General features: G+C 42.4%; 1 long non-coding RNA gene across 1 annotated transcript in view; it reads left to right on the top strand.

Moving 5' to 3' along the window:
- Window positions 1-1,652: 1,652 nt before the first annotated feature.
- The window catches only part of LOC105506907, a 35,001-nt gene continuing 12,635 nt past the window's right edge, over window positions 1,653-24,018 (top strand). Inside the window, exons 1-2 of the long non-coding RNA XR_001001008.1 lie at window positions 1,653-1,791; window positions 9,521-9,525. This is a non-coding gene — a long non-coding RNA (uncharacterized LOC105506907). The remainder of the gene's footprint in view (window positions 1,792-9,520; window positions 9,526-24,018) is intronic.

A 24,018-nucleotide genomic window follows, 5' to 3' on the forward strand; every position in this document is an offset into this window, starting at 1 on the left:
AAATCTTGTTGAATTGAATCTTTATCAGTACGTAATGTTCTCCTTTGTCCTTTTTCTGTTGGTGCTTTAAAGTCTGTTTTATCTGATACAAGAACAGTAACCTCTATGCTAAATGGAAAACAAAAAAGAGCAGAGGTCACTATTCTTATATCAGATAAAACAGACTTTAAACCAACAACAGTGAATCCTTTACTTTCAGCCTGTGGGTATCAGTAAGTGTGAGATGGGTCTCTTGAAGACAGTAACGATGGGTCTTGTTTTTTTTTTTTTTTTTTCTCTCCCAATCTGCTAGTGTGTGCTTTTTAAGTCAAACTACCAGTCTTCTAAGATGCTATCCTCCTAGTTACCCTTGGGGCTTTTCTCCTCACTTCTCCTATACTGTTGTGATAATGTCCCGCCTTTCTCTCAACACCCTGAATCACACTCCATGTTGCTACCAGAGTTATCTAAAAATCGACCTGATTATACTTACAACTTTGCTGGCTCTTTGACATCCATTCACAAGTTTATCCCAGCATATCAGTTTAACCTGCAAATCTTTCATAGTCTGTTTCTGGCTTTCCTAGCATAACAATTGCCTTCCGAAGCATTGCATAAACCTATGATTTTGCTTCACTAATCATTTTGCTAGTCTTGTTTTGACACACTAAACTTTCAATTATTTGCCCTGATTAACATTCTTCTTTCTGTTTACCATGTCCTGAACTCCTTTTCTACCTAGCAAACACCTCCTCATACTTCAGTGCAAAGCCAGTGTCACCTCTGTGTAAAGCCTTTCCTGACTCCTTCAAGCAGAGGTAGGTATTCCCTTTCTTATGTTCATATAACAGCATATATATATATATATTTATTATTGCACTTATTAGGTGGCATAGAAGTTATTTCTTTACTCTTCCTCCCTTTTCTAGCCATTGAGATCTTCAGGAGCCAGACTTTGCCAAATATATTTTTTCTCTTTCCATCTTACTAGCATGTTACGTATAAATGCTCAATTAGGCCAGGTGTGGTGGCTCATTTCTGTAGTCCCAGCTCTTTGGGAGACCAAGGCAGGAGACTCACTTGAAGCCAAGAGTTCAAGATCAGCCTGGGCAACACGGTGAGACTCCGTCTCTACCTAGGTGTGCTGATGTGTGCCTATAGTCCCAGCTTGAAGCCTGTAGTCTTTAGCCTCAGGAGGCTGAAGCAGGAGGATCACTTGAGCCCAGGAGCTCAAGACTGCAGTGAACTGTGATCAAGTCACTGTACTCCAGCCTGAGTGACAGAGTGAGACCCTGACTTTAAAACAAAACAAAACAAACAAACCCCATAGAAATGCTGAATTAATATTAATAAAGGACAAATGATTCTTTTTGCTGGCAAGATGGAGAAATTTGGATTCATAGTTTGCTGAACAGTGATATCCAGAGTGTCTGGCTTACAGATGATTGAGACCATGCTACCTGATCTTCTTGACTTCTTTTCCACCTTGATATTTCTATTTATCTTCAGCCAATCTCTCCAACGCCATCTTAACTCACCATTAAAAAATATCTCATTTCTTCTCCATTATTAACCCATGTCTTTTTACTTTCATATTGTATCCTTCCATTTTATTTTGGAAGCATATATATACCATTTGCCTTTCCTATTCTTTTTGCCATCTTACTCCCCAACCCCCACATGAATCATTCAGGAGTTAAACAAGAGAAATGGTTTCTGTCAGTGCAGCTGGTGAAAGAGATCATTACAACATAACTGAAGGTGAAGAAAAGGATAAATACCAGCAAAATCATGTAAGAATGATGCTATCAGGTAAGCCATGATAGTGTAAGAAAAACCAATGCAAGTTCATTTTTCCAGGACAGTTAATTTTTGCAGTATGGGATGGGCTATGTGTTATAATAATTATTAAGCTATTTAGGGAGAAACTGTAATCACTACTCTACTTTGGGACACCTTCATCCTATTATGAAGCACTGGAAATTGTGGTAGGTGAGATTGATTGTGTTTTCATAAGTCATGCCAGAGGCTAAACACCTTTGCAAGAGTGGGCTTAGAAGTTATGTCAAGGAAAAACATAGTAGCTTTGAAATTGAAGGACACTAGAGAATTCTGAGAAGAAACAGAAAGTTTAAAAGGCCCGTGGAGCCAGATGAAAGGAGAAAGGGTAGTGTTTAGAGAGAAAGAAGTTCTCTGAGCTGGCCTATCCAATGCCAATCAGGGACTTCCTGAAAATCTGGCTATTGATGCATTTGCTCTTTCATGCTGCAGTGAGATAAACTAGTTAATTAGAGGCTCAACATCCAATGTCCAACTTAAAAAAATATACATTTATATATATTTTATATATAAATATAATATATACCAAATTATATATTACATATGTAATTCATATATATTATATATTTTTATATATTATATACATATATATTTTTTTTGAGACAGAGTCTTGCTGTGTCACCCAGGCTGGAGTGCAATGGCGCAATCTCAGCTCACTGCAACCTCCGCCTCCTGGGTTCAAGTGATTCTCTTGCTTCAGCCTCCTGAGTAGCTAGGATTACAGGTGCCTGCCACCACACCTGGCTAATTTTTGTATTTTTAGTAGAGACGAGGTTTCACCATGTTGCCAGGTTGGCCTTGAACTCCTGACCTCGTGATCGACCCACCTAGGCCTCCCAAAGTGCTGGGATTACAGGCGTGAGCCACTGTGCCTGGCCTAAAATAATTTTATCGTGTTAAACATATATAAAATAATATTTTTCATTCTAATCATTTTTAAGTGTACATTTCAGTGGGGCTAATTACCTTTACAATGTTCTACAATCATCACCACTATGTCCAAAACTTTTTCATCAACTGAAACAGAAACTCTATAACCATTAAGGAGTAATTCCCCTATTTTCCATGTAGCCCCTGGTAATGTCCAATTTTATTTCTGTCTCTATTTATTTGCCTATTCTAGCTACCTCATGTAAGTGGAACCATACAATATTTGTCCTTTTGTGTTTGGCATATTTCACTTAGCATGTCTTCAAAGTTCCTCCATGTTGTAACATGTATCAAAAAACTTACCTCCTTTTTAAGGCAGAATAATATTTCATTGTATGCATATGATACATTTTGTTTATCCATTTAGCTAGTGACCATTGCTCAACTTTATAATTCTCCCACATGTAGTATTTTATTACTGGTATCTCTGAGAACAAAGCTATCTGAGCCTTCTGGGGAATTCTGTATGTGTGTGTTCTTTCTAGGGGGAAGGTGGGAACAAAAGATGCCCTCTCTCTGCCTCACACTTTGTTTCAATGTGGGTGTTGTATGGCAGTGTGAGCATCCACTCATGAAGATCACTTGACCAGAGACACAGACGGATTTCTTCTTTCCCCACTTCTTTCCTAACACGCTCCTCCTGTGGCACCAAGTGGAGGAGCCTATTGCCTGGTTTACCTCTGTCAACTCTCCCTCTGTCCCCACTTGTCCCTTGCTCCTGCCATCCTGTCTCTGCTCTGGGCTAAGTGATTTACCAGAAGTCACCTCATTTGCTTTTCTTTTTTCTTTTCTTTTCTTTTCTTTTCTTTTCTTTTCTTCCTTTCCTCTCCTCTCCTCTCCTTTCCTCTTTCTTTCTTTTTCTTTCTTTCTTTCTTTCTTTCTTTCTTTCCTTCCTTCCTTCTCTCTCTCTCTTTCTTTTCTTTTCTTTTTCTTTTTCCCTTTTTTTCTGAGGGCTGCCCAGGCTGCAGTGCAATGGCACAATCTGAGCTCACTGCAACCTCTGCCTCCTGAGTTCAAGCAATTTTCCTGCCTCAGCCTCCCAAGTAGCTGGGATTACAGGGATGTGCCACTATGGCTGGCTAATTTTGTATTTTTAGTAGAGACAGGGTTTTACCATGTTGGTCAGGCTGGTCTCGAACTCCTAACCCCAGATCATCCACCCGCCTCGGCCTTCCAAAGTGTTGGGATTACAGGCATGAGCCACTGTGTCTGGCCTCATTAGCTTCTTAAAACACCCTCTCTGATGTGTAAGTCTTAAGCCCAGGTCAAGACATTTGTTTTCTGCCCCAACATTTTACTTCAACAATTCTTTTGAAGGTCACTAATAAAAGAGGTCATTCCATCCAATGACATTTTCTTGATCTTCATCTTTGTCTTTCTGTCTAGAGTATGAGACCTCACTTACACCAACTCTCGGAGACATTTTCCTTGTTATCTGTGTATCCTAACCCTTGCCAAGCTATAATCGCAACAATAACCTTTTATATTTGAATTATTATGCTTGCCTGTAGGAATTCTAGTGTTTCACTGAATTTTCTTTCCCAACATCTTTGGAAATTTCCAGGGAGTTATTTTATGTTTCATACATTTTTATTCTGTCATATAAATTCTGTTTTATTCTGTCATATAATATGACATTTACATGACTAAATAAAATCATTTCTATGTTTTTATAAGCATTTTATGCCTATGTTTAAAACATTTTTAATGTTTTTAATGTTTTAAAAACATATAAATGTTTAAAATCACTTATATGTTTTTATAAGCCTGCCACCTCAAATAACACAGTTGTGTCATTTTTCTGTACGTCCCCTCTTGCCATCTCAAGTTGGGTTACCCCAGGCTACTGCCTTTTTCCATATCCTGTTTTCTTGCTTCATTACCAGACGGCTGCCTCCACTGCCAGTGATCTTAGTGACATTCCATTTTCCTGAGCACTTATGTATCCTGCTGGTAACTCCTATTCACTCATTTAATCAGCTTCAGGGAGGGGATCCTTCTTCTCTTAACTGTCTCCCCTCTAAAACATGGGACAGATCCTTCAGCTACTACTAAAAATGACTTCTTGTGTGGTCCAAATGTAGGTCGAAGCTTGACCTCGGGAAACCTTACTGGGCTGGCACCTGGGGAATACCTGGCCCCATAAGGAGGGCTCCTGTGGGAATGTACACCCTTCGCCGATATCAAACAGCGCCTTCACTGAGGACTCTTAACTCCACTTTTGTCTGTACCTCTCTGCTTTGCTATTTGCTATTTGGTTTTATTGGCTCAGGCTTATACATGGGCAGGGGATGTGTCCATGTGTCCACTGGTTGTTTCAGGGCCACATTCTTAGAACACAGAGCATGAGGAGAAAAGCTTCCCTATTCTAGTTCCAGTTTTATAAAAGACCTCAGGGAGAGACTGATACTGGCCTGCCTTGGGTCATGAGCCCATCTGAGCTTCAATAATTGTGGTAAAGCCTCGAGGCACTGTAATTAATTTAATTGGGTAGGAACCAGCCTGTGATTTGGAGGATGGGAAATTTCATCAAAGCAAAGGGACGTGGAATCCTTCTGAGCTAGGTGCTCCTTCCAGTTTTTATCCACAGCGTCATGCAGAACAAATGCCACCCCAAAATGATGCCCTAGAAAGCAGACCCAGCTGCTAAGTTTTAGAATGACTATTAAAATTTAGTCTCCATGGACTTCATACGAAAGCCACCTGTTTTTCTTCCTTCTTTCTCTGTCTCTCCTTCCTTTCTTCTGTTTATTTATTTTAAAAACAGTTCTTCCTCTTTCTTCTTTTGTTTACTTTCCATTCTCTAAAAGCAAGATTATTTCTCGGTTTCTCCTGCTTCTATATCTTTTTGCTCTTCGAACTCTATTTCAAGCCTAATCTTTGCACAGCTAATTAAATATAACCAGTTTTGACACCTGTGGCAAAATTGTATATTTTGGGGCTTCCAAAACATAGGAAAGATATAGCTTTCTTGCAGGAAAGATACATCCTTTTTGCAAACTTACCTCTAGGCCTGAGTCCCAGATAGATGTTTCTAGGTGTTTACTTGAAATCTCCACCCAAATGTCTTATAGGCCCTTTGAATTCAGTATTATCAGAGCAACTTTTTCTTTTCTTTTTTTTTTTTTTGAGACGGAGTCTTGCTCTGCAGCCCAGGCTGGAGTGCAGTGGTGAGATCTCGGCTCACGGCAAGTTCTGCCTCCCGGGTTCACGCCATGCTCCTGCCTCAGCTTCCCGAGTAGCTGGGACTACAGGCGCCCGCCACCTCGCCCGGCTAATTTTTTGTATTTTTAGTAGAGACGGGGTTTCTTCACCGTGTTAGCCAAGATGGTCTCGATCTTCTGATCTCGTGATCCGCCAGCCTCGGCCTCTCAAAGTGCTGGGATTACAGGCATGAGCCGCCGCACCCAGCCTATCAGAGCTACTTTTTAAAGTCATAAACACCTGTGGCAAAATTGTATATTTTGGGGCTTCCAAAACATAGGAAAGATATATCCTTCTTGCAGGAAAGATATATCCTTTTTGCACACTTACCTCTGGACCTGAACCAATGAAAATCCCTTGCCCCGCTCAGTGTTTCGTACTTTTGGCTGATCCTGGAATTGAGGCTTTTACACCTTGCCTTGCCCATGGCTTTGCATCCCAAGTGCAGGCTGTGAACCTTGTCTCCTGTTGGTTCCCTCTTTCTGCCTTTGCCCACAACTCCCAGCAACGAAGGACCTTCAAGTCATCGCCTGAAAATGTTTGGTGATAGCTTTAGTCAAGATTACTGGAGAGGGAATTCTTGCATAGAGTAGAAGTTTGCACTAAATCTCTTTTAAGATTCCCACCAGTTCTAAGGATTGGTGATTTTATAGGATAAAATGTTTAATGTTTTCTTATATGGCCACATTCCCTTGATTTAGCTGAAAGTCTTTGTCGTGTATGTATGTGTTTGGGGCTGATGTTAAATTTTCTTTATGGATTTGTTTGAAACAAATGGGTCATTACTTGCAGCTTGGATACTTTTTGGCTTCCATGGATTATCCTGGCTTTGCTATTTGTTTTGGTGGAGAAAAAGTCTTAATTAGCTCTGTGGCAGAAACTGCCAGTTTTCTCCCATTCCTCCATAGTAATAGGCTTTTCAGCTGACACATAGCAGCCTCCTTGACCTCTTAGCCTCCTTGGAGCTGAGTGTAACTGAGTTCTAAATATGAAGGAAGTGAGACCTGTGCAACTCTTGTGTGTCTTAAGAGGGGGAGGTGGCTTGTCCTTCTCCTGTGCTTGTCCCTTTCTCCGATGGCTGCAATGCAGATACGGGAGCAGGCGTCTTGGACTATAGAGATAAGTACAATACTCTAGGATAGACAAGTGACAACATAAAAGGGGCCTGGGTTCCCGCATGCAGAGCTACTACCACCTGATTCCAGTTTGTGAGAGAAAAAACTGTAATCTGGTTGAAGCCAGTATTATTTTGGATAATAATAAGTCTTATCATTTAAAACTGTATCCTAAAAAATACAAGTTTGCATTTTCTCATAATCCTGTAGTCAAACCTTTATCTTCTGTGTATGATATGGGTAATTGCTATTTAGATAAGTAAACAAATAGAGCTATATATGGAAAGTGGATTAGACTGAGGGGCCCTGGAGCCTGGACAAACAGAGATTTTAGAATGTAGGAGCCAGGCTTGAATAAAGGAGACAAGAAAAGGGAGCTAGCATTTTTTGAGCATCTACTATATACCAAGTACTATGTCAGGGGCTTTACATATGATACCTCATTTAACGCTAGAGTTTACTAATGTTATCCTCATTTTGTAGCTAAGGAAACTGAGTTAGCAAGGAGAATTTGGCCAGTGACCAGTAAGGGTGGAACCAGAATGTAGCTTCAGGTCTGAAGCCAAACCTAGCTTTTCTCCCTATATGCTCGAAGAGAGGGTGGAGGGAGATCTTGAGTGTGGTGAAGGGCTGGAGGGAGGACATCCCAGCGGTCACCAGCGGGGAGCCTCCTGGGGAAAATGGCACAAATGACTTTGTTAAAAATTGTAAATGGACAATTTGTAATTGTATATATTTATGGGGTACAACATGATATTATGATTTTTGAATTCAATGTGAAATAATTAAATCACATCAATTAGTGTATCTATTGCTGCAATTTTTTGTGTGTGCGGTAAAAGCCTTTGAAATTTAGTCTCTCAGCAATTTTGAAATGTGTAATACACTCTTATTAACTATATCCACCACACTATGCATCAGATTAAAATAAAAACCAAACCAAACTTATTACTCCTGTCTGAGATTTTGCACCCTTTGGCTATCATCTCCCCATTCACACTCGCGCTTCAGCCCCCACACCCCGCGCCTTTGTGATCACCATTCTACTCTCGGCTTCTTTGAATTTGAGTGTTTTAGATTCCCCATATGAATGAGAACATGCAATTTTTTTTGTTTTTCTCTGCCTGACTTATTTCACTAATTACGTCCATATTTTGAAAATGACAGAATTTCATTCTTTTACAAGGCTAAATAGTATTCCATTGTGTATTTACCACATCTGCTTTATCTATTCACCTGTTTGTTGGACACGTAGGTTAATTCTATAACTTGGCTATTGTAAATAGTGTTGCAATGAACTTGAGAGTGCAGAGACCTCTTCAAAAAACTGACTTCAATTTTGGGTAAATACTCAGAAGTGGGATTGTTGGATCACCTGGTAATTCTAATTTTCGTTTTTTGAGGAACTTCCATACATTTTTCCATAAGGGCTGTTTACATTCCCACTAACAGTATATACAGTGGTTCCCTTTTTTCCACATTCTCAGCAGCACTTGTTACCTTTTGCCTGTTTTGATAATAGCAATTCTGACAGGTATGAGGTGATTTCTCATTGTGGTTTTAGTTTGCATTTTCCTAATGATTAGTGATGTTGAGTATTTTTAAATATATTTGTTGGCCATTTGTATGTCTTCTTTTGAGAAATGTCTATTACAGTCCCTTGCCCATTTAAAAAATTTTTTTTGTTTTTTGCTATTGAGCTGTTCGAATTTCCGATACATTTTGAATACTAATCCCTTTTCAGATGTATGGCTTGCAAATATTTTCCCACAACCAGTAGATTGTATCTTCACACTGTTGTTTCTTTGCTGTGCAGAAGCCTTTTAGTTGGATGTAGTTTTTAGTTTGAACTGTGACTAAAGGATGCACCTGAGGATATCGGCTTGTACATCTTCCGCAGGAGTCAGGGAACTGAATTTAAGTTAGGAGAGTCAGGGAGCCTGGATCCTGTCTTTAGGTCCTGGTTCACGTTCAGAGGGAGAGGGTGCTCTTTTAAGTTCAGTGAAGGCAGATGAGGCTCAGACATTCCTTTATCCAGATCCTTAAAAGAAGGGCCATAAAAACAGAGAGAAAAACCTGCATTTGGAAGTTTGATACAGAGCAATATTCATTCCAACACCAGACTGAGGGAGAAACTCTCACAACCCTGACATCATCATCTTTTAAACCAGGTATAGGGGAGAAGCTGTCGGAGAACAGTGCCACCATGTGGCAGAGTAAAGAATAGCAATAGTTGGGACAATAGACCAACAAACAGGAGTCCACAGTAGCTTGCAGGAGACTGGGGTTTTGGGGACAGGAGGCAAGCTGGAGGTGAAAGTATGATGGATAAAGGCTTTTTCTTTTTTCTTTTTTTTCAGTATAATACTGATGAGGGTTCACTGTGTCCTGGGAAAATAGCATTATATTGGGATTGTTACCTGAGCCTTTAGTTATTTCCAAGCCTGGGAAAGGGAAGGTTACTTGCAGAAACGGGAGATTGTGGAAACACTTTTTTTTTTTTTCTTGAGACTGAATCTCACTCTGTCCCACAGGCTGGAGGGCAGTGGCATGATCTTGGCTCACTGCAACCTCTGCCTCCTGGGTTCAAGCAATTCTCCTGTCTCAGCCTCCCAAGTAGCTGGGATTACAGGTGCCCGCCACCACGCCTGGCTAATTTTTTTGTATTTTTACTAGAGGCAGGGTTTCATCATGTTGGCCAGGCTGGTTTAGAACTCCTGACCTCAAGTGGTCCTCCTGCTGTGGCCTCCCAAAGAGCTAGGATTACAGGCATGAGCCACCACGAGAAGCACATTCTTTAGACAACCAGGAAAACTTGAATTCAGTATTTATCCTTGAGTGAGCTTTGTGGATCATGACTAACAATCCCCAACAGCTTGGGAAGTTTAGGAAGGATTTTCCTTGCATTTGGGAAGTACAGATGGCAGGGGTAAACAAAGGAACCAGCAACGGAGCATTGGGTTCCAGGAGGCACAAGAGGCAGCAGAAGTGACTGAATATTGATATCTCGAGCTCAAGAACTCTAAATAAGCCCAGGCAATTCAAAGCTGGGCTCTAACTGTGGCTGAAATTGCTGACCTGGGTATAGTTTATAATCTTTTATAACCTCACACTCTAGGAAAGTAATCTTATTATTTTATTACAGCCAAAATGAACATTTTGTCTCATTGCTTTGTACCTGAGGGCAAAAGAACTAAGGCATTACATTAGAGATGTCAATCATGGAAGCTGCCGGCCCTCCGTCCTTCCTCAGTGAAACAGATCTGTGCGTAGCCATTGCTGAGCAGACTTTCCTGTGCTGCCAGGGCCATTCTGTTTTCCTCCCATCCCCGCCTACTTTGTAACTATTATTTGGACAGAGATGAGCACTTGATGCACGACTGGCTAGTGACTTATTAGATTATTGACTTGACATTAGATAGAGGTTGCCATACCAGTTGTATTTCTTCTTTCAGGTGTTTGAAATGGAAAATATTGAGAATATTAGATAGTCGGTGACTGTAGCTGAAGCTGGAAGTATGCAGAGAGGCTCTTAGAGGTAGAGTTAGCTCCATGAGGTTGATGAGGGTCCATGTGGGGTTATGAAGAGAGGACAAGCAGGAGCTGGCAAAGACTTCCTGCCAGAGACTATATCACCAAGAGGAAAGTACTAGAGACAATTGATGATCACTAGAATTGCCTTAGTTTCTGATGGGTTCCTGGTTCCGGGTCCAGTTCTAGTTCTGCTCTGCTCCACATCTGTGCTTACAAACAAACTCATCTTTTGAGGTCAATTGAATGTCTTTTCCTTGCAATGGATGTATTAGTCAGGGTTTTCTAGAGGGACAGAACTAATAGGAGATACACACACACACACACACACACACACACAAGGTAGTTTATTAAGTATTAACTCACAGGATCACAAGGTCCCACAATAGGCTATCTGTAAGCTGAGGAGCAAGGAGAGCCAGTCCAAGTCCCAAAACTGAAGAATTTGGAGTCTGACATTTGAGGGCAGGAAGGATCTAGCACAGGAGAAGATGTAGGCTGGGAGGCTAGGTCTGTCTCTCCTTTTCATGTTTTTCTGCCTGCTTTATATTTGCTGGCAGCTGATTAGATTGTGCTCACCAGATTAAGGGTGGATCTGCCTTTCCCAGCTCACTGACTCAAATGTTAATCTCCTTTGGCAACACCCTCACGGACACACACAGGATCAGTACTTTATATCCTTCAATCCAATCAAGTTGACCATTACAAGTCCACCCCTTGTTGACTTGAACCTATACGCATCTCCTGAGGTCATACATAAACTTCAAATAAAGACAATAATAAGGTCATAATTATTCCTAATATAATACAGCTATCCTTTGTACAACTGGAAACACACCAATCCCCAACCCAAATACCATTACATAAAGTCAACAATACTTACATGCTGATTGAAATTAATAAATCTTATGTCACATGATAAAAGAATAGGAAATAAAATGAAGATTTTTTTTCTTAGTACAAGTGTATATATACATGCACAAACATGTTTTTAGCAAAAGAAGGGGGAAATAGTCATGACAATTACAGTCTTCATTTCTGCAGCTGGCCACATGGTCATAGCTGGTATTGATAACTACCTTCTTCTACTACCCATTCTGTATTCCCTTTGCCTTCAGTAAGCACCTCAGCAGGTTGTGGTTTTTGTCCTGGTGGAGTGACCCAAACCTTCATTCCTGAGAGATCTGGGCCATTTATAGTCCTGCCTGAATAAGGTTGTTGTAGGTTCCCATTGACCTTAATCTCAGGGGATAGTAATACTAAGGGACTCCCTAATGGATCCCGTGTACTCCATGCATACTTTTCCTTACCTCTGTTGTGGAGTAGACTGATTTCATCTTGACAGTCTGGGTCACTCACCCCAGCCAACACTGTAACTCCCTTCTTAGCCTGTTGACTTAAAGGTAGGAGGGGCCCAAAGTGTCCAGGTGGCAATCTTAACTTTCAATTTAGTGGAATCGTTGTTGTGTCTCCTGGTGGCAGCGTTCCTCCCTCTGGAACTAAGACCTCTCGGCCAGCAGAATGTAAGATCACAGGAGCAGGAATCAAAAATTTTGCTAGGTGATTACTAGGGGTGATAGTGAGTGGTGCTGCTTCCACTTCCACCCCTTGATTTCTGGACCTGTGAATCTTGGCAATGGAAGAAACAGTACCATAAACTGGATGGTGATTCAGAGCATGCATGACCTTCTGGAGAACTTTGCCCCAGCCCTGTAAAGTATTGTCACCTAGTAGGCATTGTAATTGTGACTTCAAAAGGCCATTCCACTGTTCTATGAATCCAGCTGCTTCAGAATGATGGGGAACATGGTAAGAGCAGTGAATTCCATGAGCATGAGTCCACTGCCACACTTCTTTAGCCACAGAGTGAGTGCCTTGGTCAGAGGCACTGCTGTGTGGAATACCATGACGGTGAATAAGGCATTCCATGAGTCCACAGACGGTAGTCTTGGCAGAAGCACTGCATGCAGGATAGGCAAACCCATATCCAGAGTAAGTGTCTACTCCAGTGAGGACAAACCTCTGCCCTTTCCATGATGGAAGAGGTCTAACATAATCAACCTGCCACCAAGTAGCTGGCTGATCACCCCAAGGAATGGTGCTATGTTGAGGGCTCAGTGTTTGTCTCTGCTGCTGGCAAATTGGGCACTCAGCAGTGACTGTAGCCAGGTCAGCCTTTGTGAGCGGACGTCCATGTTGCTGAGTCCATGTGTAACCTCCCTCCCTGCCACCATGGCCACTTTGTTCATGGGCCCACTGGGTGATGACAGGGGAAAGAGGCTGAGTGGTGTCCACAGAGCAGGTCATCCTATGCACTTGATTATTAAACTCCTCCTCTGCTGAGGCCACTTGTTGGTGCATGTGACATGCACTTACATGGCATATAAGTATCTTCAGAGACTTTGGCTACTAAGAGAGGTCCAGTCATATACCTCTTGTCCAAATTTCTTTGTCACCAACTTTCCAATCATGCTTCTTCCAAGTCTCTGACCATCCAGTCAAACCATTGGGTCATAGCCCATGAATCAGTATATAATCACACATCTGGCCATTTACCCTTCCACAAAAATTGCACAACCAAGTTCTGCCCACTGGGAAGATTTCCCTTCACCGCTGTCCTTTAGGGATGTCCTAGAAAGGGGCTGTAGTGCTGCAGCTGTCCACTTTCAGGCAGTGCCTGCATATTGTGCAGAACCATCTGTGAATCAGACCCTAGTCTTCTCTTCCTCTGTCAACTGATCATAGGGAACGTCCCATGATTCCATTTGTGCAGGCTGGGGGAGAGAAGGCAGGGTGGCAGGAGAGGAGACCATGAGCATATGACCCACTTCCTTATGTAACTTACTTGTGCCTTCAGGACCTGCCCGAGACTGATCACTTATATACCACTTCCATTTGATGATGGAATGCTGCCGTGCGTGACCCACTTTATGGTTAGATGGGTCAAAAAGCTCCCAGTTCATGATTGGCAGTTCAGGTCACATGGTGACTTGATGACCCATAGTCAAACGTTCTGTTTCCACCAAAGCCCAGTAACAAACCAAGAGCTATCTCTCAAAAGGAGAGTAGTTATCTGCAGAAGATGGCAGGGCCTTGCTCCAAAATCCTAGAGGCTTCTGTTGTGATGCACCTGTGGAAGCCTGCCAAAGACTCCAAACAGCAACCCTATCTGTCACTGACATCTCAAGCACCATTGGATTTGCTGGGTCTTATGGCCCAAGTGGCAGAGCAGCTGGCACAGCAGCCTGGACCCATTGCAGAGCCTTCTTCTGTTCTGGACCCCACTCAAAACTGGCAGTCTTTCAGGTCACTTGAAAAATAGGCCTGAGTAACACACCCAAATGAGGAATGTGTTGCCTCCAAAATCCAAATAGGCCCACTCAGCCTTGTGCCTCTTTCTTGATTGTAGTAGTCAAATGCACAACTTACCCTTCACCTTAGAAGGAGTATCTCGACAGGCCCCACACCACTGGGCCCCTAGAACTTTTACTGAGGTAGAAGGTCCCTGGATTTTAGTCAGATTTATTTCCCATCTTCTAGCATGCAAATGTCTCACCAATAAGTCTAGTGTGTTTGCTACTTCTTGCTCACTGGATCCAATCAGCATATCATCAATGTAACGGACCAGTGTGATATCTGGTGGAAGTGAAAAGCGATCAAAGCCTCTCCGAATAAGGTTATGACACAAAGCCAGAGCTTCCACGTGGTGTTGAGGCTGCAGGTGCACAGAAGTCAAGAATTGAGGTTTGAGAACCTCTGCCTAGATTTCAGAAGATGTATGAAAATGCCTGGATACTCAGGCAAAAGTTTGCTACAGGGGCAGGGCCCTCATGGAGAACGTCCACTAGGGCAGTGCAGAAGGGAGATGTGGCATAGGAGCTGCCACACAGAGTCCCCACTGGGGCACTGCCTAGTGGATCTGTGAGAAGAGAGCTACCATCCTCTGAGCTCAGAATGGTAGATCCACCAACAGCTTTCACCGTGCTCCTGGAAAAGCCACAGACACTCAATGCCAGACCGTGAAAGCAGCCAGGAAGGAGGCTGTACCCTGCAAAGTCACAAAGGCAGAGATTCCCAAGACCAGAGGAAACTTTTAACATCACTGTGACCTGGATATGAGACCTGGAATCAAAGGAGATCATTTTGGAGCTTTAAATTTTGCCCCACTGAATTTCGGACTTGCATGGGCCCTCTAACTCCTTTATTTTGGCTAATTTCTCCCATTCGGAACTGCTGTATTTACCCAATACCAGTACCCTCATTGTATCCAGGAAGTAACTAGCTTGCTTTTGATTTTACAGGCTCATAGGTGGAAGGGACTTGCCTTGTCTCAGATAAAACTTGGAACTGTGGACTTTTGGGTTAATGCTGAAATGAGTTAAGACTTTGGGGGACTGCTGGGAAGGCATGATTCATTTTGAAATGTGAGGACATGAGATTTGGAGGGGCCAGGGGCAGAGCAATATGGTTTGGCTATGTCCCCACCCAAATCTCAACATGAATTGTATCTCCCAGGATTCTCACATGTTGTGGGAGGGACCCTGGCGTAGGTAGTTGGATCATGGAGGGCCACTTTTTCCCATGCTATTTTTGTGATTGTAAATAAGTCTCACGAGATCTGATGGGTTTATCGGGGGTTCCGCTTTTGTTTCTTTCTCATTTTCTTTTGCTGCCACCATGTAAGAAGTGCCTTTCACTTCCCACCATGATTCTGAGGCCTCCCCCACCATGTGGAACTGTAAGTCCAATTAAACCTCTTTTTGTTCCCAGTTTTGGGTATGTCTTTATCAGCAACATGAAAATGAACTAATACAATGGAAATAGCTGAGATCCAACAGAGAGAAAGGGAAACGCATGCCTTCCTGAGATCATAGACCAGGAAGGCCTCTAGGTCCTGGGATGACGAGAGTACAGGTCCCTCAAGTGGTCAACTGTACAGAGCTGCAGAGCTTTAAGAGATACAGACATATCACAACTGTCATTTCATTTGCTCCTTATAATGACATTAGAGGAGAGCAGAGCAGGCACTATTATTGTCTTCATTTTACTCATGAGAAACGTGCCCGGGGTTTAATGAGTTATTCTGAGCCATGTGAATAATGCTTGGCAAAGATATGGCTTGATCCTAGATAGCCCCACTCGAATTGCCTGATTTTTCTCATTAGGCCAGGCCTCTTGTCCAGGGCTATGCACCAGAAACACCTGGGGTGCTTGTGATACTTGTGCTTGAGCCTCAGCCTTTGAGAGTTTGGTTCAGTAAATCTGGGAGCTGGGTCTGAGCCCCTGTGTTTCTTCACTATCTGTGGGTGAATGTGAGGAGTTTCTCTTGCTAAGCATCTGCCTCAGACAATGCGGGCTCAGCAGCACCTCCATGGTGGTATTACCCCAAGCTGGCTTATAGTCTTCAGCCCTGAGGAAATGCCATAAGATGGGGGGGAAGTGAAGAAACTACTTTTCACTCAGTATATTCAGTTTCTAAGGAAGGACTGGAACCATGGTGGTAGTCAAGGGACGATTTAGGGCCTTTTACCTTCATAATCTTCATGAACCACCCATCCTTTGATAAGGACAATTAAAACAATGTCATATATTATGTGGATTATATCCTTACAAAAATGTAGTATCTTAAAAACTCACTTGGAACATATAATCCACTCCTAAACCATGGACCTGCTATGCAAATGTAGTTTCAAACCCAGTCCCACAGCTCCCTTTTCAGGTTGATTGTCACCACTAAACCTTTTCTTTAGACAAATCCTGGAGCTGTCAGGATGACTTATATGTGTTGCTGAAAGGGGAGTTATTTTGGTAGTGAGTGAAAAGACAGCCTTAGAGAACTTCAGGGGTCTTCCAGCTGCAAACCCTTGTTGATATGGCAGTAGGCTGGAGCTCCAGAGGCCAGGGGAACTGCTGGGTCAGGGGCTGTAGAAGGACAGCGTCTTCTAGTTTCTCCTAAAAAGGAAAAGAGCTGAGCTGTCTGATGCTGAAATGCAGTGTAATGGTAATAGGAAACTGCCCAAGCAGTGACAAAAAAGGATCACAGGACATAAGAAGATGGAGGGATTAAGGACGAGATTGTCCATTGGCTCTTTCTCCAAGTGCTCTCCTGATTTCTCCACTCTGTTGTCACTTGACCTCTCCTGTTGAGCAGCTCAGCATCTTAAATTGCAAAGCTGGCTTAGTCCCATGAAGGGTTTCCAACAAGAGAAACTTTTAGAGGGAAAAGGTAGACGTTAGGTAAGGAAGGAAAGGCCTCTAAGTCCCTCAATGTTTAGGAAGTTGGTTTGCTTGGATCCAGAGGGGGATAATGAAGCTGAAAGGATGTCTACTCCACAGGAGACAGGAGACAGGAGACAGGAGACAGGACAAAAGGTGACCTGCAGACCTCCCTCCTGCAGAGGGAGCTTGGAGGGGATGCCAGGATGGAAGAGCCATAACAAGAATGTTAGTGTCAGAAAATAGGAATTTACTAAGACAAATATAACTCTTAGTTCTGAGTGTGAGCTCATGGAGGACCTAGGAGGAGACGCCAGCATTTCAAAACCACAATGGAAAAGCTGGATGCCATAAGACTGGGCTCGGAACCACATAGCTTTGGAAAGACATAGCTTCCTGCTGTGTTTCTTCAGTTTGAGGGCTGGCCTCTGGGCTTTGCCCCATTCTCCTTGGAACTACACTTACCTCCTACTGTGCTGGGAATACAAAACAAATAGATAAAGAAAGCAACAATTTAGCTTCCACTACTGATTTAAAAAAAATAAATATCGAGTGGCTGAGTGCCTTCTGAAGTATAAAACTCTATCTTTACGTGGGTTAATTAGAACATTAGGACGTAGCAAATGCTGCTTCCGGTGGGTCCTGCCTGATTGGAACTGAGTTTTTAAGTTCGTAAGTTTTTAAGCCAGATCTGCTTGGATTATTCTGCTTATGTAAGACATGACCCTGAAAGTGGATACATTGATATATTAGTCTCAAGATGTATTTTTAATTCTCTAGTGATTAAGACTTACGCTTTGTCAGTTACAAAGTATCCGGTATTAATAAATAGAATAAGTTGGACTAATGGTGCATCACTGAGGAATGCGGAGATCTGACTTCTTGGTAGGTAAAGACAGTAGAGCCTGAATTGTTAATTTTTTTTTTTTTCCCCAGGCAGAGTTTCACTCTATGGCTCAGGGTAGAGCGCAGTGGTGTGATCATGGATCACTGTAGCCTTAAATTCCTGGGCTCAAGTGATCCTCCTGCCTTAGCTCCTAAGTACTCTGGACTATAGACATGTACCACCATGATTGGCTAATTTTTTTTAATAGTTAATCTTAATTTTTATATGAATAATTACCTAATAGGATTTTAGGAGTAGATGTCTATGTAGTTTGAAATATGCTTAGTAATTTCCCAACGGGCATGTCATGTAGATCAGATGGGAGGTTCTCTTTCTGTGATTTTTTTTTTTGAAGATTAATGTTTGTTTAACCTATTTGAGTTGGTATGCGATGACCAGGAACACAGAGAATCATTTGACCTTTAAAAAGTCAGGATGGAATAATGGCCTATTAAAGCAGTGGTATTTATTACTTTGAACAAAAACACATCAATGGAAAGATCCTATCATCTCATAACTAGGGTAGATATTTCAAATTGTATATGTTCAAAAACTAAAGCTACCCATTGAAGTGAAATGATACAAAATCTGGAATTTTCTTTCACATTTTCAAGCGAAATAGAAAAGGTGGAGGTAGACTGGATCAGCTAGATGATGATAACTGAAAGCTGTGTGATGGACAAACAGGGACTCATTAAACTTTGTTCTCTATTTTTGTGTAATTAGATTTTTTTTCCATAATAAAGATTTTTTTAAAAGTCAGAAAGTAAGGACCAGAGAACTAGATAGAAACTTCAGCACACTCCAGAGTCCTGACCCAGGAGAGCACCCTGATTTCATAAAGGTGCTGGTGAATCATGTGCAGCAGAAACATGTGACGACCAGGAGTCTGGGCTGTCCTAGACAGGCAAGTCAGAGATGATGGCCTGGGCGGGAAGGCAGGCCTCAGAGACAGAAGCCAAATATGCCAGCCTACATGAGCTTATTGCAGTCTGACTGTCTTCAAACTGGTTCATTTTCATTTAGAGTAGAGAAATTGAGGCTCATGGCATGCATTTCTGTATTTTGCATGAGGGTGATTGTAATAATTATAACATAGTTCAAAATTAACTTTTCACATTTTTCTATAGGAAATTCTTGCTGGTATTTATTAGAGGACAAGTTAATCATCTGTAATTTTACAGGCCAAAAAAAAAAATCGTTCAGGGCAGATGGAATTTTGCCAGTGAGACAGGTTGGTTCTGCCCAACCAGACAACATCTCTTTTGAATAAGAGTTTATGATTTTTCCTACAGGGGAGCTTTGAAAGTTAGGGAGGTACTTAGAGGTGCTATTTCCTTCAGTTAGGCTTCAAAATAATAAAGAAACATCCTGGAAAATACAAAGTTTATTAAAATGTCAGGGGCTTAAAGCAAACTTACTGATGAAATCATGGTTCTCTGGTTATCATCCAGACTCTGGAAGTATTAGAGTCTGGGCTTTGGAGTTCGATTTTAAAAAGTATTGATGATACAGACCTAGGTGCATGCAGTCCAAAGCTTTGTAGAGGAAGGATTGTTCTCCCTCTAGCTATATGTCTTAGAGGCCAATACTACTCAATACACCTTGGGTACAAGTTCATAAAGCAGCTAATAGTTACTACGTGTTTACCATGTGCTAAAATCTGTGTCAATGCAGAGTCAGTTACATAAAGGCTCTGGGATGAAGCTCATTCAAAAGCATGTAGCTAGCAAATGGGAGAGCTGAGACTAGTGCTGGATGTGACTTTAAAACCTATCAGCTAGCAACAGATTTTCATGTTTCTTTTGCAGTCTCCTAACCATTTCAGTCTCTGGTCCCTCCCCAACAAGAAGCACCAATGCTACAAGTAAGAGAGTAAAGTGCTAGTTTGCTCCCAGAGAAGCCCAAACAGAGAACAGAATGAACAACAAGGGAGCACAGCTCAGACAATGAAGTACAGGACAGAGGACACAAACTAGGGACACGTGCTAGCCCATTTTGAACTGTGAAAGGCAATTCTGTGGGGCTTTTCTTGCTACCCTGCCCTGCAAGCTTTCTGCTGTGATTTGACTGCAGCGTCTGATGAAGCCCAGTGTTCACAATGGAAATTAAGTACAAGGACTCAGTGACAGATGTTCCCTTTTGCCTTGAAGAAAGATAAACATGTAGTTTAATAGACCAAAACGTATGCATTGGATTCTTCAGAGGGTAAGCATATGGATGCCCCCACCCCCTCCAAATAGGTCTTGTTTAGCTAAAGCTTTGCTTGCGGTTGTCATTAATTGTAGGTGACAGTCTCTGCCTTTGCCAGCCTGCTAGATGGTGAGTGCTGTGACTTTTTAACCTCAGATTTCATCGGGTCAGGGCCTGAAGTCAGACTTGATCATTGCAGCCAGAACATCATTAAGTAGTCTTACTCTAGGCTGCTTGTTATCTTTGGAGTAACTGGGGTATGCGTGAGTCTCCCAGGCCTTGGGATTCTTTTATCCTCCTATGCATGTGGCCTGTCTCTGGATTGCACCCTAGTTCCCCTGCAGAGGCCAACATTCTGCCTAGCTCCCTAGGCTCTGGACCTGTCTACTGTACGTTCGTATCTTGGCTGAGTCTTGCTCTAAAATCTAACAAATCAACTGGGTACAGTAATCTTCTACCCTGCTCCCTCCCACCCATCAGCAAACCCCTTTGAGCACTGAGTTTGATTTGTGGAATGACTGGGACCTGGGATATGGACTGCTAGCCACCTTTGAAGCAAATTCCTGTGCTGACCACTCAAGCCATTCTCATTTATAATTTTTCTTGACTCTTTCTTCTTTCCACTTACTACCCTACTCTGGTCTTTTCCCAATTCATCTCTTATTTCAAATTTGTACGGTTCATTCATTCATGAGTTATTTTGGGGAGCTCCACCTTCCATGTGTCCGGCACTGTGCTAGGTCCTGATAGATCAAAGACAAGCATGTCACACCACCTCACAAGCAACTTACAGTGTAAAGGAGCATCTAGGTTTCTAAATAGCTGATCACAATATAACTTAATGAGCACAAGGATCCATATTTGTATGGACAGAAGATCATGAGTGGGGAGGGTCATATATCTCGGCAACCCATTTAATGCAAAGAAGAGTTGGATATTAAAGAATGGAATGATGGACACAATGTAAAGGAAACTCCAGACAGAGAGCAAATGTGAGCAAAGACTTGGAAGTAAAAGCAACGCTTTGAATGTAAGAAACCATAAGCATTTTTGTTATGCTAGTGGATAAAATTGAATTAGGGAATAATGAAGAGTGAGGCTGGAAATGTAGGCAGGTGGCTTATCATGAAGAGTGTTAAAGGTAGGGTGCCTGTACCATTTTTCTAAACCCAGATGTTCTTTATTTTGAGATGGAGTCTTTCTCTGTCACCCAGGCTAGAATGCAGTGGCTTGACCTTGGCTCACTGCAACCTCTGCCTCCCAGGTTCAAGCAATTCTTCTGCCTCAGCCTTCTGAGCAGGTGGGACTATAAGCCTGTGCCACCATGCCTGGCTATTTTTTGTTTTTTCTTTTTGGATTTTTAATATAGAGACAGGGTTTTGCCATGTTGGCCAGGCTGGTCCTGAACTCCTGGCCTCAAGTGATCCTCCTGCCTTGGCCTTGGCCTGCCAAGTGCTGGGATTACAGGCGTGAGCCACCACACCCAGCCAAGACACTTTGGAGAGTGAAAGCAGTCTTGCTAATAATTATCCTAGGGCAAATATGGGAAAACTAGGACCCGCTCAGGAAAACTGGGAGGCATCCTCACCCTACAATTATGACAGGTTAAAAGGCTTGGACTTTATGCTGCAGGCAATGAAGATGTATTGAAGAGTTTTGCGTTTGTGGCTGCTTGGCATCTGCATATGCTTCCTGTTCATGGAAGTGGATATTCTTTCCCATAGGGATTCTTTCCTATAAGGATAGATGTGCCCTCCTACAGCTATCAGGCAGGTTGGGGACAGGGGTGTGACCTGTCTCAGCCAGATGGATGCTGTGGCCTGGGACCTAAAGTTCTGAGGGAGAGAAGGGAGGCGTGTGAACATGGTGGTGAGCTGTAGCACTGCCAGAGGTGGTGGTGTCTAGAGCAAAGTTCTAAGCAGACCATTCCTGTGGCCTGGTCTTGGCTGTACCTTGTCTCCCCTGATACGTCTTTTTCCTGAGCCTGGTTCTCTAGGCTGTGCATTCATTGACCGCTCTGTGGTCTTTTCAGTAGAACGTCTGTTTGTAAGGTGAAGTCACAGTTGAGGCTTGTTTCAGTTGGATCACCCTGGCAGCTGTGTGGAGGATGAAAGCAAGGGAGGCAATTCAACACACTGCCATCACGGAGTGGCATGGTCCTTCTGCCGTATTCTGAGAGGAGTTGTGAAGACCATTTACAATCATTCTCCTCTCTAAGCAAAGCACAAAAAGAACAAGACCTGCCCTTGATTGTCCTTCTTAAGGCCTTGTGTAATCACAGAGAATGACAACAGGCTGGAGGTGACTCCAGCTGGCCCTCCAATGCTGCTGTTGGACACATTGATAGCACAGGGCAGGGAGTGTGATGGAGGCCTGTGGGGACATTTGGCTTGAACTTTTCAAAGCCCAAATGCTGCTGGCCATAAAGGAAAGACCCTGAGGTCTCCAGGGCTATTCCTTATGTGAATAGTAAATTCTCCTCAAGAAGAGGGGATAGAAAGCTGCATTAGGTAAGTATAAATAAAGATGCCATTTTGCTCTGATCTTTAAAGGATTGGCTTAATAAGAAAAAACAGTGTATATTTTCTGAACTTGCCTTAATTAAGAAAATCGCTGAAGCTGTGCTTCCCATAGTTTTCCTTGTGTTGTGTCTGTTCCCTTTGTAATCCATTAAATTTTATGGCATTAGCAGGGATTTGAAGCCCAGGATTTAATCAATAGTCATTTCTCCAGTATCAGCACTATTGCACAGTGCTGTGCGTATTAAGCAGTATTTTAGTGCGTTGTCTGACCTTTACCTCTTGAACTCTGCTTCCTAATTATAACTTCTATTTTGCCACGATATATATATATATATATATATATAAGATCAAAGGCTATGAATAGAACTTGTGAGTTTTTCCCAAAGGATCACAACGAAAGTCTAACGTGTAGAAAGCAAGAGTGTCCATGGATCTGGGCAGATGCAGACTGGCAGTCTGTGACTTCTGACGCTACGTAACTCTCCCCACACTGCCCACCCCCCTTTTTTTCCCCAATGTTAAATCATTCTACATATTGTATTCAGGATTCTGGCTTACCCCTGAGTGCAATCCAAGTTTTGGACATGCTAGGCCATCATATCTGAGGAAAATCATTCGATTGAATGGCATGCCCTGTTTCCCTACTGAAAACTATGCTGATAACCCATTCTGCCTGTCTGACTGTCAAACTGTCTTCTAGGGGCAGAAGTCTAAATCTTTAGGGACCCACTTTCTGTTTTCTCTCATGAGAACAGGGTTCCTCTCATTGCACACAATGCTTTTTAGCATTAGAAGTGTTCAAACCCTTGTTCTCTTGGCCGGTACACCTGTGTTTGAGAGGATAGTAAGAAGCTCATCCATGTGGTCTCTGTCACCTCTCTGATTCAAATGGGAAAGCAACTCTAGGCCAACAGATTTGACAACTGATAGGCTTAGTTTATTTCCAGAGCACGTTCTCAGTATGAGACATATCTGGGAGCGTTTGATAGGCCACCTTACTCTGAGCTCTGATGGGTGAATTTTGTTTTTGGATGAGCCTGAAAGGTGAAGCTAATGTGTGAGCTGCAATCATAGCCTCCCTGGTTCTATCTATGCCTCTGTCTCTCCTTCCTCTGACTTTGGTTCCCCTCCTTTCTTTCAAGCCTGGTCTGATCCTTTCCCTATTACATCTCTTTCAATAGAATCACTTTCCAAAATATGACCTCTCCGACCTTCCTCTGCCTCAGTATTTTAGTCCAGTGCAAAGCTTGATTTGGCCTCCAGAACCAAAACAACTCATTTCACTGGGAAAAGTCCCATTGCTTCCCTTCCAGGCCTACTGGCTTCTGCACTTTAGTCAGTGTATTATCTCAGAGGCATTTCTTTTCTTATTCGTATTTTTATTTCAGTAGTGTTGGGGTAACGGGTGGTGTTTGGTTGTATGAAAAAGAATAATGGTCTCCAACTCCATACAGGTTGCTGTGAATGCCATAATTTCATTCTTTTTTTGGCTGAGTGGTATTTCATATATATACACATACATATACATATATATACACATACATATACATACATATATGTGTGTGTATATACACATATATACATATACATATATATATATATA

The sequence above is a fragment of the Colobus angolensis genome, unplaced genomic scaffold, assembly GCF_000951035.1.
Source record: "Colobus angolensis palliatus isolate OR3802 unplaced genomic scaffold, Cang.pa_1.0 Scaffold141, whole genome shotgun sequence".
Lineage (NCBI taxonomy): Eukaryota > Metazoa > Chordata > Mammalia > Primates > Cercopithecidae > Colobus > Colobus angolensis.